The following is a 12,841-nucleotide window of genomic DNA, read 5'->3' on the forward strand; positions in this document are numbered from 1 at the left end:
AGATGACAGAATTTTCATTTTGGGGTGAACTATTCCTTTAAGGGAAAGGGACAAACTTATATTTTTACTTTGTACTGTTCTTTTAATTGTCCCTTACAAAGTACATGGACAACCTTCCAAAGTAGCATTCTGTGTTTTACAGAGAACAAAGACGTATGGGTGCAAACAAGGAACTTCCCCAGAGTTCTTCACAGTATATTTATTTGTAAAAATAAAAACACTTCTGAACCCCAAAACAATGTGTACCATTTTAAAAATGCAGAGGTACAGTACCTTTTTTCAATGACACTGAAGCCTTTGACACCATGATCAAATGTTACAATATATCCATTCTGTATTTCTTCTGTGCTCCTCTGTCTTTTCCATTGATAAGAAACAGAGAGCAAAACAAACACAAGGCAATCATTTTCCACATGGAGCACAGGAGAACGAGCCTAGATGATGTTTGTATTAGACTAAATCTGTCACATCCGATGGCATCTTGGAAAATTTGTTGCCAAAAATCTGAAAAGTGCCTCGGCTCTCCTCAGCCTTCTAAGATGGCAGTGGACTTGGCGTGGGAGCGTAAATTATAGGCAAATATGCAGCACTTCCCAAATTTACACCCTGAAACACTTAGTCAAAGTGGGTACTACTTGAGAAACATTGTACCAGCTGAAGCATACCCTCATGAGGAGAAGTTAAGCCGGAGGACATTGCTTCGTGAGAGAAGTGCCATGCCTTTGCACGCAAACAGCAGACAGTCAGCACTTCTGCCAGATCGCTCGCATCACAAGTAAACAATCAGCGCTCTTCCTGGAGGAATGGCGAAAGAAAAAGCACCTGGTAACCGGATCAATCAAAGGCTAAGAGATGTAGAATGCACAACTAGTGCAATTTCCACAATTTCCCATGCAGCAGTCATTGTGCTTTAGATCAGGGGTTCTCAACTGGTGCATTGTTATAATGATTCTCATTCAACATTTATTTGAATACTGGATTACGATAGGTCGTCTATCTTGTTTTTATTGCATACTGAATTGTGATTGATGTTTTGTATCTTTTTAACCATCTATTTAAACATCAATAGCTGCCTTTACACTGTAAAGATGGTGTCGCATTATGTGCGATTCTCATACACAGCCAACAGAAAACAATGCTGACAAAAAGCAGCTCTCATGCCTAAAACCTAAACTTACCTAAAACACTATTCTTGTGCTGCCTTGCAAGCACTGCCATTTTCTTTTGTAAATGTTCAAGGTTCAAGAGTAACATTTGTGAGGGTAGCACCGATGCCACCAAGTTTGGTGGGCTATAAATAGAAAAATATAAAGACAAAAACTAATAATAATAGTGGTATTATTAATACATTGCACAAAAAAGCACAGTTACCAATAATATTGCTTATTCTGTCCCACTGAAATCCCCACTTAACAGTAAAGCATTGATTTTGAGTTTAGATGCAGGTGTACAATTATTGATATTAACAAAAGTATAAAATGTTAACACCTAATTTAAACTGGGCTAAATTAAAAAGTTCTGACAGTGGGAATGAGTTAGGATTACTTAACAGTTTCCTTTCATCAGGCTCTTACTGATTAAAATGAAAATGGAGAAATCCAATTACTTTTTCCTACAATCAGAGAGCATTAGAAAAGATTTTAAAGGAAAACTGATAGCTAGGTCCATAATTCACAAAGGTCCATGCTTTAAAGCCCTGGATTATACTTTGCCTTTAAGACCCCATTTACACCTGGTATTAAGCTATGTCTAGGGTGATCCGATCACATGTGGACAGGCGAGACACATCGCTGTTTACCCCTGGTATTATGTGTCTCAAATGCGTCTCCTGTGATTTCAAAGGGAGGGTCTTTGATTTCATGACGACATACATCAATCACTATGTCACTGTGTTACCGCATGATAATTGAACCTCAAGAGTCAGAAAAGGCGCGAACAAAACCGCTGCACTTTTTCTCCCATATGCGGTTGAAATGAAATTTAAACACAAGCGCAACATTTCGAGCAGAATTATCTGTTGTTTTATCATGTGTTAGCTAAGCTTCAGATGTGTGTGCTCATCTGTGTCACTGAATGTTGATATCAGACACACTGAGGAAGATTTTTGAAGTTCTCGTGCTTGTATATATTAAATAATTATCTGATTGTGGTTATTTGAAATAACCGCGATTATTGTGCACTTTAAATTCCAATCACATTTTACTTTCCAAATAAGGGAATGAACAGCGCATTTGAGTATCTCATTCAATTGAGACGCACCGTGGACACAGCTGTGATGCCATGCCATCTGCGGAGCTTCGCGCCAAACTCCTGCAAAAATATAAACGAGGACTTTCATTTAATGATCGTGAAATGGCAAATGTTACTTGTCGTTGTGGGCTCATACATGCAGTATTAATGACACACAGTGACACAGGAGTCCTGTGTCACGCCCAAGATGATATAATTAAGAAACACAGAATCTCAAAGGTCTTTCTTCATGTGAAATAGGGGCTTGTAGATTTAATCGAAGAGCCTTAAAGTGAAAGTGAAGAATTTTGGATATATTTTACTATTGCATACTTAGAATAGAATAGAATAGAATAGAATAGGTATTCAGGTTGGCTATCCAACAGCAACAGTGTAAATGCAAAATGGACCAAGACTAAAGTTGACCAAAAGGAGAGACAGATATTTTAAGTATTTTGAAATATTTTGATATTTAAAATATTAATGTAATTCATACATTTTTAAAGTGTTAAAGGAAATCATGTAAAAGTTCATATGAATATTAATATGAAAATGTCTTAAGGTTTATGAAGCACATATACACCTGACAAAAACATGACAATATTTATGAAAATTAATCATATAATCGAGAAAGCCCTAAAACGGACAATTAATTGCCATAATCATCATAATCGCAATTATTTGTTTGACAATTAATCATCAGCCAAATTTTATAATTGTGACAGCCCTAACTGTGACATTTATAAAAGTGATGCATCAAAAATTATATGATAAGAAATTCATGGAAGATTCTCTGATGATTTGAATAGATTTGGAGTGCTCTGCCAAAACAGACAGCAAATCTTGAGTCACTTATCAGCTGTCAACCACTGACTGTTACAAAATTAAACCCAGGAAACAATTCCAACACTGAATTCTGGACCTGTATGTAAAAAAAGTATTGAAAATTATCTTATGAATAGTTAGACTACCATATCCAAAAATAGGCATTACATTTAGAAGATAAAAGTAACTTTAAGCAAAGTCTTAGTACTGACTGTGGAGACTCATATGTGTCATGAAGTAAGGAATACAGTGGTGTCTACCCTGAATGGCCTCCCTCAACCACTGGTCAAAAACATATCAGACTGAAATGTGGCACAATGTGAAATTTAGCATTATGGTAAGGTTGATTTAAAACCAAGTTTTTTTTTTTTTACTTTTACTAGCCTATGTTTGTGAGTTCCAAATAAAGAGAAAATTACATAAGAGTAAGTAGTTTTCATTTATTAAGTATTGTATTCACTGACTGGATTATCCAAAAATAGGCATTACATTTTTATCGATTTTCCAGGAACTTTTAACTATGAACTGTGATACATCTATATCTTTATTCATATTATATAAAATTACTGATATCGTGATCAGTTTTGGATTTTGGTGGAAGCTGTTATTGCAGCAAAGGGGGAATTTACCCTTTTCTAAACCCTGCCTTAGAAGTGTTTCCGACCAATCCTGTCTTAGCAACTGTTGCTGTGCGCTATTTCTCAGACACACATTTGTTATTTTTTGATGAGAGTCTACGGGAGTGATGTGTTTGAGTAGTTTTAAACAGAATTGTATCAAAACAACAATAAAAAAATAAATTGCAACAAACCCCATAAGTTAAGAAATTCCTTAATTATAATTGTCAGAGAATTATCACTAAGAGTTTTCTTAACTTAAAGGCTTTGGGGAAACCGGCAGCTGACCCTCAGAATTTAAATTTAGCGCATAACCGTTTGTGCTACGGATGATGCTTTGAAGCAATGTGTACTGTGAAAAGCAAAATGACAAGAGGCATTAATGATACCTCAGAGTAGGGATGGGCACGAGTCCTTGGGTACTCTGACATGGCAGCAATGATTGATCATGAAAACGATGATCAATTGTGATCATGCATGATGTGACTATTCACTTAATTCAAAATTCAGTGACAATTACCTGACAACTAAACAAAAATGTGTCAAAGAGGGAGCTTATTTTTAATTTTGAGACTGATTACGTTGTGGTTTTGAGGGGTGCATTTACATTTATTCATTTGGCAGACGCTTTTATCCAAAGCAACTTACAGAAGAGGAAGACATAAGCGAATCATCTTAAGGAGACAGTGGTATGAAAAGTGCCATATTACAAAGTTTCACTAGCATCAGAATAGTATTCAAAACAGATTAATGTGCAACAAGATTTTTTTTTATTTTTTTTATGACTGGTTAAGTGCTCATGGAAAAGATGTGTTTTTAGTCATTTTTTTGAAGACAGAGAGTGAGTCAGCTTCATGGATGGATTTGGGAAGGTCATTCCACCAACGTGGTACGACCGCAGGCTTCTAGTGGATGCGTAGTGCTGCATAAATTATTTTAGGTATACTGGAGCAGACCCAGTGACTGTTCTGTATGCCAGCATCAGAGCCTTGAATTTGATACGTGCATCAACCGGCAGCCAGTGGAGAGAGATGAGGAGTGGTGTAACATGCGCTCTCTTTGGTTCATTAAAGACCAGACGTGCTGCTGCATTCTGGATAATTTGAAGGGGTCTAATTGCACATACAGGGAGGCCTGCAATGAGAGCATTACAATAGTCCAGTCTAGTTATAACAAGTGACTGGACAAGCAGTTGTGTGGCATGTTCAGAGAGGAAGGGTATTATCTTCCTGATATTGTAGAGTGTAAATCTACATGATCTTGTGGTCTTTGAAATTTAGTTTGTTGTTGATGGTTACCCCTAGATTTCTGACCATTTTGGAAGGCGTTACTGTAGTTGCTCCCAGCTGCATGGTGATGTTGTGTTCAACAGCAGGGTTGGCTGGAAAGACAAGGAGTTCAGTCTTGGCTGGGTTGAGTTGCAGGTGGTGTTCCTTCATCCAGGCCGAGATGTCTGCCAGGCAGGCAGAAATTCGAGCAGTCACTGTGGTGTCGTTGGGTTGGAAAGACAAGTAGAGTTGTGTGTCATCAGCGTAGCAGTGGTAAGAGAAATCATGTGCCTGAATGATAGGTCCCAGTGATGTTGTGTATATAGAGAAGAGAAGTGGCCCAAGCACTGATCCCTGAGGTACCCCAGTAAGCAGCTGGTGTGGCTTGGATACCTCACCTCTCCAGGCTACCTTGAAGGACCTACCTGAGAGATAGAATTAAACCAGTCAAGCACAGTTCCTGTGATGCCCAGCGAGGAGAGGGTATTTACATTTATTGTCAGAGATGTCTCATAGCAACCAAACTGATATATGACGCTGCAATGCTATCGTTACGATAATCAAAAGAGTGTAATTAACCATGTTTTGAACACCTGTCTCTGCAAAATGTTTGCTAAACATGTTTTATTATCATTTAAATGTAAGAACTTTGACTCGTTAATGGATATTTAATAAAAAGTGAATGTTTGTCACTGACTGTAAATCTCCCTGCCCTGGATGCCGAAAAGTTTGCGTGATGTAACACACACCTGCATCTGGACGAAATGGGAGTTGAAGATTTCCGCATGAGTTTCCAAGTTAGAAGTCAGACATAAAGTGTCCTTCCGTTGCACTTTCCCCAGCTGAAAGGTGGAAATTACGACTATCCGAATGGAATGCTTCATGAATCATCACGCCAACAACAATACGGAGCGTCGCTGCTTTCCTCACAGGAGCGAACACTTGGACACACACACACACACACTCCAGGCGTGTGGCAGTGGACTCAACGCGCTGAAGCGCATATACAGCAGGTGAGTTTTTCAAACAGCTAGACAGAGCACAGCTAAATGGAACAGAATGCAGCATCTTCAAAACTGAACTCCAACTTAAGCATATTAAAAACGTGATGGTTATGGCATCTCCTGTTAAGCCAATCACGATTTGAAAATAGACGGTTCAGACATTCACTAAAAAAAAAACTGGTGCATGCTTACTGCAGTAAACTGAAGGAAGAAGAGACAGATGCACATTGTTCACATTCTTTCATTGAGTTGGGCAGTGAATTTTCACACAATGACAAAATATGATGCATTATATTTTGATTATGCAATCTTTTGTACATTATGTAACAAATTTTATAACAGCCTATAATAATGAATAGACGATACACTGGAACAACAAGATGCAATGCAGCAGCCAAAGACGTTTGTCAGACATGTTATTATATATACAGTTATGTAAATGTCATTGCCCCTCGATGAGTGCTCGAGTAGACAAAATGACCAAAATGCCTATCCCTACCTCAGAGCGCATGTTGAAGAGACGTGTGCCATTACTTTACTTTGCGAATGAATGAACATACTATTTTCGGCTGCCAGTCGATAAAATGGGCAACAACAAAAAAAATCAATAGACATACACTGAAAGAGAGACTCCTATCTAGGGAACTGAATATCAGAGACCTGGAAGTATGCTCTTTTGTCTTGGGTCAGTAAGCAGCCACCTAACAATCAACAAGATCACCTTAGCAACTGCATAATAATGCACAATCAATCAGAGCACATTAGCAACCACACAGAAACAACCTGGCAACCATCCACAACACTAGCAATCACAGTGGCAAGCTTTGCAAAGTCAAGAACCACTCATAGTTTCTTCAAAATGTAAATATCCTGTAGGCTTTTTAATTCTCACTTGCAGTGAAGGGCACTGACACAAAAATGGAACATTAAAGCTCTGATAACACCCAACCAAACACACTGCCTCAAACAAGTAGCAATGCACCTAATATGATCAACAACAAAGTCAAAGTCTTCCTTAAAATCCTTCATATCATATATGTATGATAACACAATATAAAAAAATAAAAAAAACTCAATAGCAATAAATCTTGAAAAGGAGGAAAGCTTCACTTAGTAATTTTCGATTTCTCATTGCAAGACTCCATGAACAACTCCAGCTCTGAGAAATTGCTCATGTGGCCTCCATGAAAAACTGCTTGAGTGTTTGTGTGTCTCATGACTCAAAGCTATAACAGGAACTCCCAATTAAGATCATTGCTGAGTTATAATTACTATCCAACCTCATTAAACATCACTAAGCTGTGGTACTTGAAAGCATTTCAGACAAAACCTCTAAAAGCTCTTCTCAGAAGCTCGCTCTCAAATCAAAAGAATTGTGCTCAGTGCATTCATATGAATGTTTGTTTTTGTTTTGTTTTTTAGCCTAAAAGTTCATGGTGTGATGGGCTGCACTGTGCGACCCTTTAAAGAATGCTGTTCTGCTAGTTGATTAGTAGATGGTGTCCACAAAATGCCTCAGGTTATGCACAATCCAAGATTGAAACTCATCGCTCTAAGTTTTAGAGCGAACATGTAATCCATTGTGCTGAGCAGAAAGGACCGCAAGTGTTTAGTGGGATTTAGTGGTGTCTGCGAGAATGCACAGTCAGGATTCAGAAAAAAAAAAAGTCAAAGTCTTTTCTGAACATTCTTAAAACAAACAGCACTGTGCACCACACATGCACCAGACCTTGCATATTCTTGAGCACAATAGTCACAGATGCAAAGAACTAGAATTTAAATATACATGAAATCTGTCATGTGTAATGACACACCAACTCAGGAGCCGAGATGAACCCAGAGTTTATTGCACTGAACACAGGAAAAGCAGGTAAGCAATGTGAGGTGAGTATTCAGGTAAGGTACAAAGTCTTTGAACACAGTCTTTGCTCATACAGTGAACTAAGGCAGAAGGCACAGATCCACAAATGGTTAATTCCAAACCAACATGTGCCCAAACAGGTAACTTAAACCTCAGACAGGGTCAAAGGTGAGTCACTTTCATAAACTGAGGAGCAGGTTTGTATATCAAGACATAAATACATTCAGAGTTCTCAAAGTCACGTTTCCAGCACATTCAGGGAGGTACGTTGTATAACCGGCAAGTTTCAAACAGGTGAGTAGTTATACAGTAAAACTCAGGTTTCACAAAGTCACTTATCTTGCACGTCTGGAGCAGATTGTTGACAAACAGGTGAGGTTAACACAGGTGAGTAGGTATGCCGTATTCTCAGAGTCACTTATCTTGTATATCCAGAACAGATCGTTGACAGTCAGGTAAGTAATAAACAGAAAAGCAGTATTCCACTGCGGCAGAGTGAAAGGGAAGTCCAAGGTACCTTCAACAAGGCCAGACACTGACTACTTCTTCGTCTTGTTAATGGCCGCTCACTCCTTAGGAGTATTACCGCCACCTACTGTATAGCTTACATGGGTGATGCATCTGTATTTTATTTTATTATTATTTTTATTTTTTTAGATATGAGAATGTATTGCCCCACGCTTCAGCTGGCACTGTGTGTTCAGCTCCTCCAGCTTCCACACTGGGCTCCTCAACCTCCAGTATGGGCAGAAGCACCACGATCCCCATACATTATATCCTATGCTCTAGTCCTTTATTCTTTAAAAAGGTTAAAACAGCCCTATATGTCTGAGAATCTCTCAAACCCTTTCCCAAGAGGTCTGTGACATTTACTGGTCTATCCTTTATGTTATTAAAAATACTACTACGTTGATCATCATATTTGTTACATTTAAAAAATACATGCTCTACTGTTTCTAAAACATCACATTCATCACATATACCATTTTCATGCTTCCCCATTATTGCAAGTGTTGAATTTAATCCTGTGTGTCCCAGTCTTAATCTGGAGACCATTACTTTCTATACCTTCCATAAAACTGTTCTTTTCATACTAATTTTGCAATATTATAATTCCATCTCCCTGTGCTGCTATTTTCCCACCTTTGTTGCCATAAATTTACTAGTTTCTTTTTAATCACTGATTTTGCCTCACTTCCCCAGGGGTACTTTAATATCCACCAAGTTTTTCTTTAATGCTTTTTTTTTTGCTAATTTATCAGCTATTTAATTCCCTGCTATCCCAGTGTGTGCTGGTATCCAACAAAAGGACACTGTTATACCCTCTGCTTTCATTCTGTACAATAATGTATAGATTTCCATCAGTAGATCTTGTCAGTTCTTGTAGACATTATACTTTTAAGAGCTGACGACGAATCCGAACAAATTACAGTCCTAATTGGCTTAGTCTGTTCAATCCATTGTAGCTCTACTATTATAGCAATTAACTCTGTGGAATATACAGACAATTTATCAGTTATTCTTAGAGTTATTTTTGTCTTAAATCTCAGAATATATACTCCTATACCAACTTTTTGATTAACTGGATCTTTAGATCCATCTGTAAACATCTGCATAAAAGAGTAACATTTTTCTCTGATAAAAACATTGATTTCATTACTACTACTATACACTTCTTCTGCTTTTTCCCGGGTCTCTAATAATCTCATTTCAACAATAGGTTCAGGAAAGTTCCATACTGGCACACCGTGTAATGGCATATTAGGGCAGATTACTTAATTCTCCAGACCACAATCCTTGACCCACTGTTCAGAATTCCATCCAAAGCTATTTCCTCCATTATTTTTGTATTCCAGCAATCTTTTAAAACTGTGTGTGTACGATGACTGTTGTCACTTCCTTGCAAGTTAACCCAATACATCATAGCTAGTTTTTCCTTTCTTAAGTCTAATGGCATCTCCCCCATTTTAACCCCGATGGCATCTAAAGGGGTTGATCTTATTGCTCCACAACAGATTCTGAGTGCTCTAGACTGTAAATTATCCAATTTCTTCAATTCTGATTTAGATCCAGCCCCATACACTGCACACCCATAGTCTATACTAAAACGTATTAAGGCTTGATACACATGTAACAGTGAACTCTTGCTGGCTCCCCATTCATACTTGGCTATTGAAGACATTTTTATTATACCTTTACATTTGTTTTCAGTTTTCTTAATATGGCTCTTCCATGTTAGTTTCTCATCAAAGATTAATCCAAGATACTTAAATTATGTCATTCTTTCTAGTGGTTGATCATATAATTTCAGAATCATTTGTTCCATTTTCTTTTTCTTTGTAAAAATCATATATTGAGTCTTTGGTACTGAAAATTTTAATCCCCAATCTGTTGACCATTCTTCAACTTCACTTATTGTTTCTTGTATTCCTTTAACTACATTTCTTAAATTCCTACCTCTTTTCCATACTGTTCCATCATCGGCATATAATGCCTTTCCAATGTTTGGTTTAACTTTTTCAAATATATCATTAATCATTAAATTAATTTAAATTGGACTGATGACACTTCCTTGTGGAGTCCCATTCATAATATCATATGGTGCTGACATTTCTTCCCCTATTCTTACCTGGAATGTATGTTCAAATTGGAAATCTAATATCCAGTTATATATTCTCCCCCCATTCTAAGTTTATTTAGTTTAATTAAAAGTCCTTCCCTCCATAAAGTGTTGTATGCTTTTTCAATATCAAAGAAAACTGCAAGAAGATATTCTCTCATTATAAGTGCTTTTTTTTGCATAATTTTCAAATAATATCAGAGCATCCTTTGTAGATCTCTTTTTCCTTAAACCACTCTGATCTGGTGATAATATTTTTTTTTTTCTCCAAAAAGTAATTCAACCTTCTTACTATCATTTTCTCCATTATTTTGCACAATGTAGATGTGAGTGCAATTGGTCTATAGCTGTTAGATTTTGTTGCATCTTTCCCTGGTTTAACTATTGGTATCACTATTGCACTTTTCCAATCTTTGGGTAAAGTACCTTCATTCCATACATGATTATATAAATCCAATAATGCTTTAATGGCTATCTCTAGTAAGTTTTTTTTTTTTTAACATACTGTAACTGACCATGTCTCTCCCTGGTGTTGTATTCTTTGAGTTGTTAATGGCTATTTTTAACTCAAAATAATTAAAATCTTCATCCATATTGCTATCTAATCCTTGTTTATTCATACGGACATTCTTACATATTTTGCATATTTCTTATCTTCTTTTTAAGAACTATTCATCCAAATTTTCAATACTGTGGATTTTAGCGAAGGTTGTAGCTAAGACTTCTGCTTTTTCCTTATTTGTAATGGCCATTTTCCCTTTCTCTTCTGTTACAGGGATCTGCTTATAGTTATTAATACCATTCATTTTCCTAATCATTCTCCATACCACATGCATTTCAGTCTCTCTCCCAATTGTATTGCAGAACTTTTGCCACGCTTTTCTTTTTGCATTTTTAATTACCATTCTTGCAATTGCCCTTTTCTTCTGATACTTTACAATTGTATCTTGAGTTATTAATCTTTTTAAAATTCGAAATGCCTTATTTATTTCTCTAATTGCCACTGTGCATTCTTCTGACCACCATGGTACACTTTTCTTTTTCTTTCCATTATCTCTTATTAAAGGAATAGACTGTTTTGCTGCAAAGATAACTCCTACTATTTTATTATATTTTTCCTCAACAGTTCCTTCCAAGTTCATATTATTGAAATATTTTTCACACAACATATAAAATTCCTTCCATTTTGCCTCTTTAAATCTCCATCTTACACATTGATTAATATTTTGCTTTTGTACTGCATTTTGAATTTCACATATTACTGGCCGATGATCACTGCCCATATTGTCTTCATGCACTGTCCAAGTACATTTACCAGCTAATGCTGCTGACATTATTGTGAGATCTAAACATGACGTGCTACCTCTTGTTATATCCATTCTTGTTGGCTTCCCATCATTCAAACAAACCAGCGAATGTTCTTATATAAATTCTTCTGTTATTTCCCCGTTATTATCAGTGTTTTTGCTACCCCATAAACCATTATATGCATTAAAATCCCCACACATAATAATTTTGCCCTGTGTGTCACCCATCACCTATTTTAAAATAGTATTACTTATTTCTTTACATGGATCATAAAAATTTATAATTCTGATTACTTCATTCCCATTATTTCTATATTTATGAATTCTGCATTACTATTTTTATATATTATTTTATATGCTATACTTTCTTTAATAAATGTTGCACACCCTCCACCTCTGCCATTTTCTCTGTCTTTCCTCTCTACTACATATCCATTGATCTTAAATTCCAAGGAGCTATTTAACCATGTCTCTTGGATACAAATAATATCTGGTGTTTTTCCCATTTCTGTGATGTTTTTATAATTCTTGCCCATTTGCTATTAAGCTCCTGGCATTCCAATGTAATAGTAGAAAAGACATTATAGGATTATGCATTGTTACTCTGAGTCATGTCCAAAGAAACAGTTCCTTCTTTCACTTTTAAACTTCTTCAGCTGAAATTCCTGTTAACTTCAGGAATCTATTAACACATCCTACAATTATCTTTAACTTGTCCGACTTCCTTCCTACTTGTGCTGTGCCATTTACCACTGCACAAATAAATGCCACAAAATCAATTTTGTTCATCACAAGCAGAATATCTGATTCATTTCTTGCAGGATTTACATTATTCTGGATGGAAGATTCCACATTGATTCCTTGCACATTGATTCTCTTTGTTTCTGCTATGCCTTTTATCTTACGGGTAGCTTCTTCATATGTTATATTTTGCACTGTCTTTATTTTTTGTATTTCCCAAGCTTCTTGTTGTATGGGGCATCCTGCATACGCAGCGCTATGGCCTCCCCCACAGTTACAACATTTGGTCTCTGTTCCCTCCTCACACTTGCCATACTCATGTTCTCCTCCACATTTTGCACAGTGCATTTTCCCTTTACAGGTATTTGC

The sequence above is a fragment of the Myxocyprinus asiaticus genome, chromosome 17 (genome assembly GCF_019703515.2).
Source record: "Myxocyprinus asiaticus isolate MX2 ecotype Aquarium Trade chromosome 17, UBuf_Myxa_2, whole genome shotgun sequence".
In the NCBI taxonomy this organism is placed as follows: Eukaryota; Metazoa; Chordata; class Actinopteri; order Cypriniformes; family Catostomidae; genus Myxocyprinus; species Myxocyprinus asiaticus.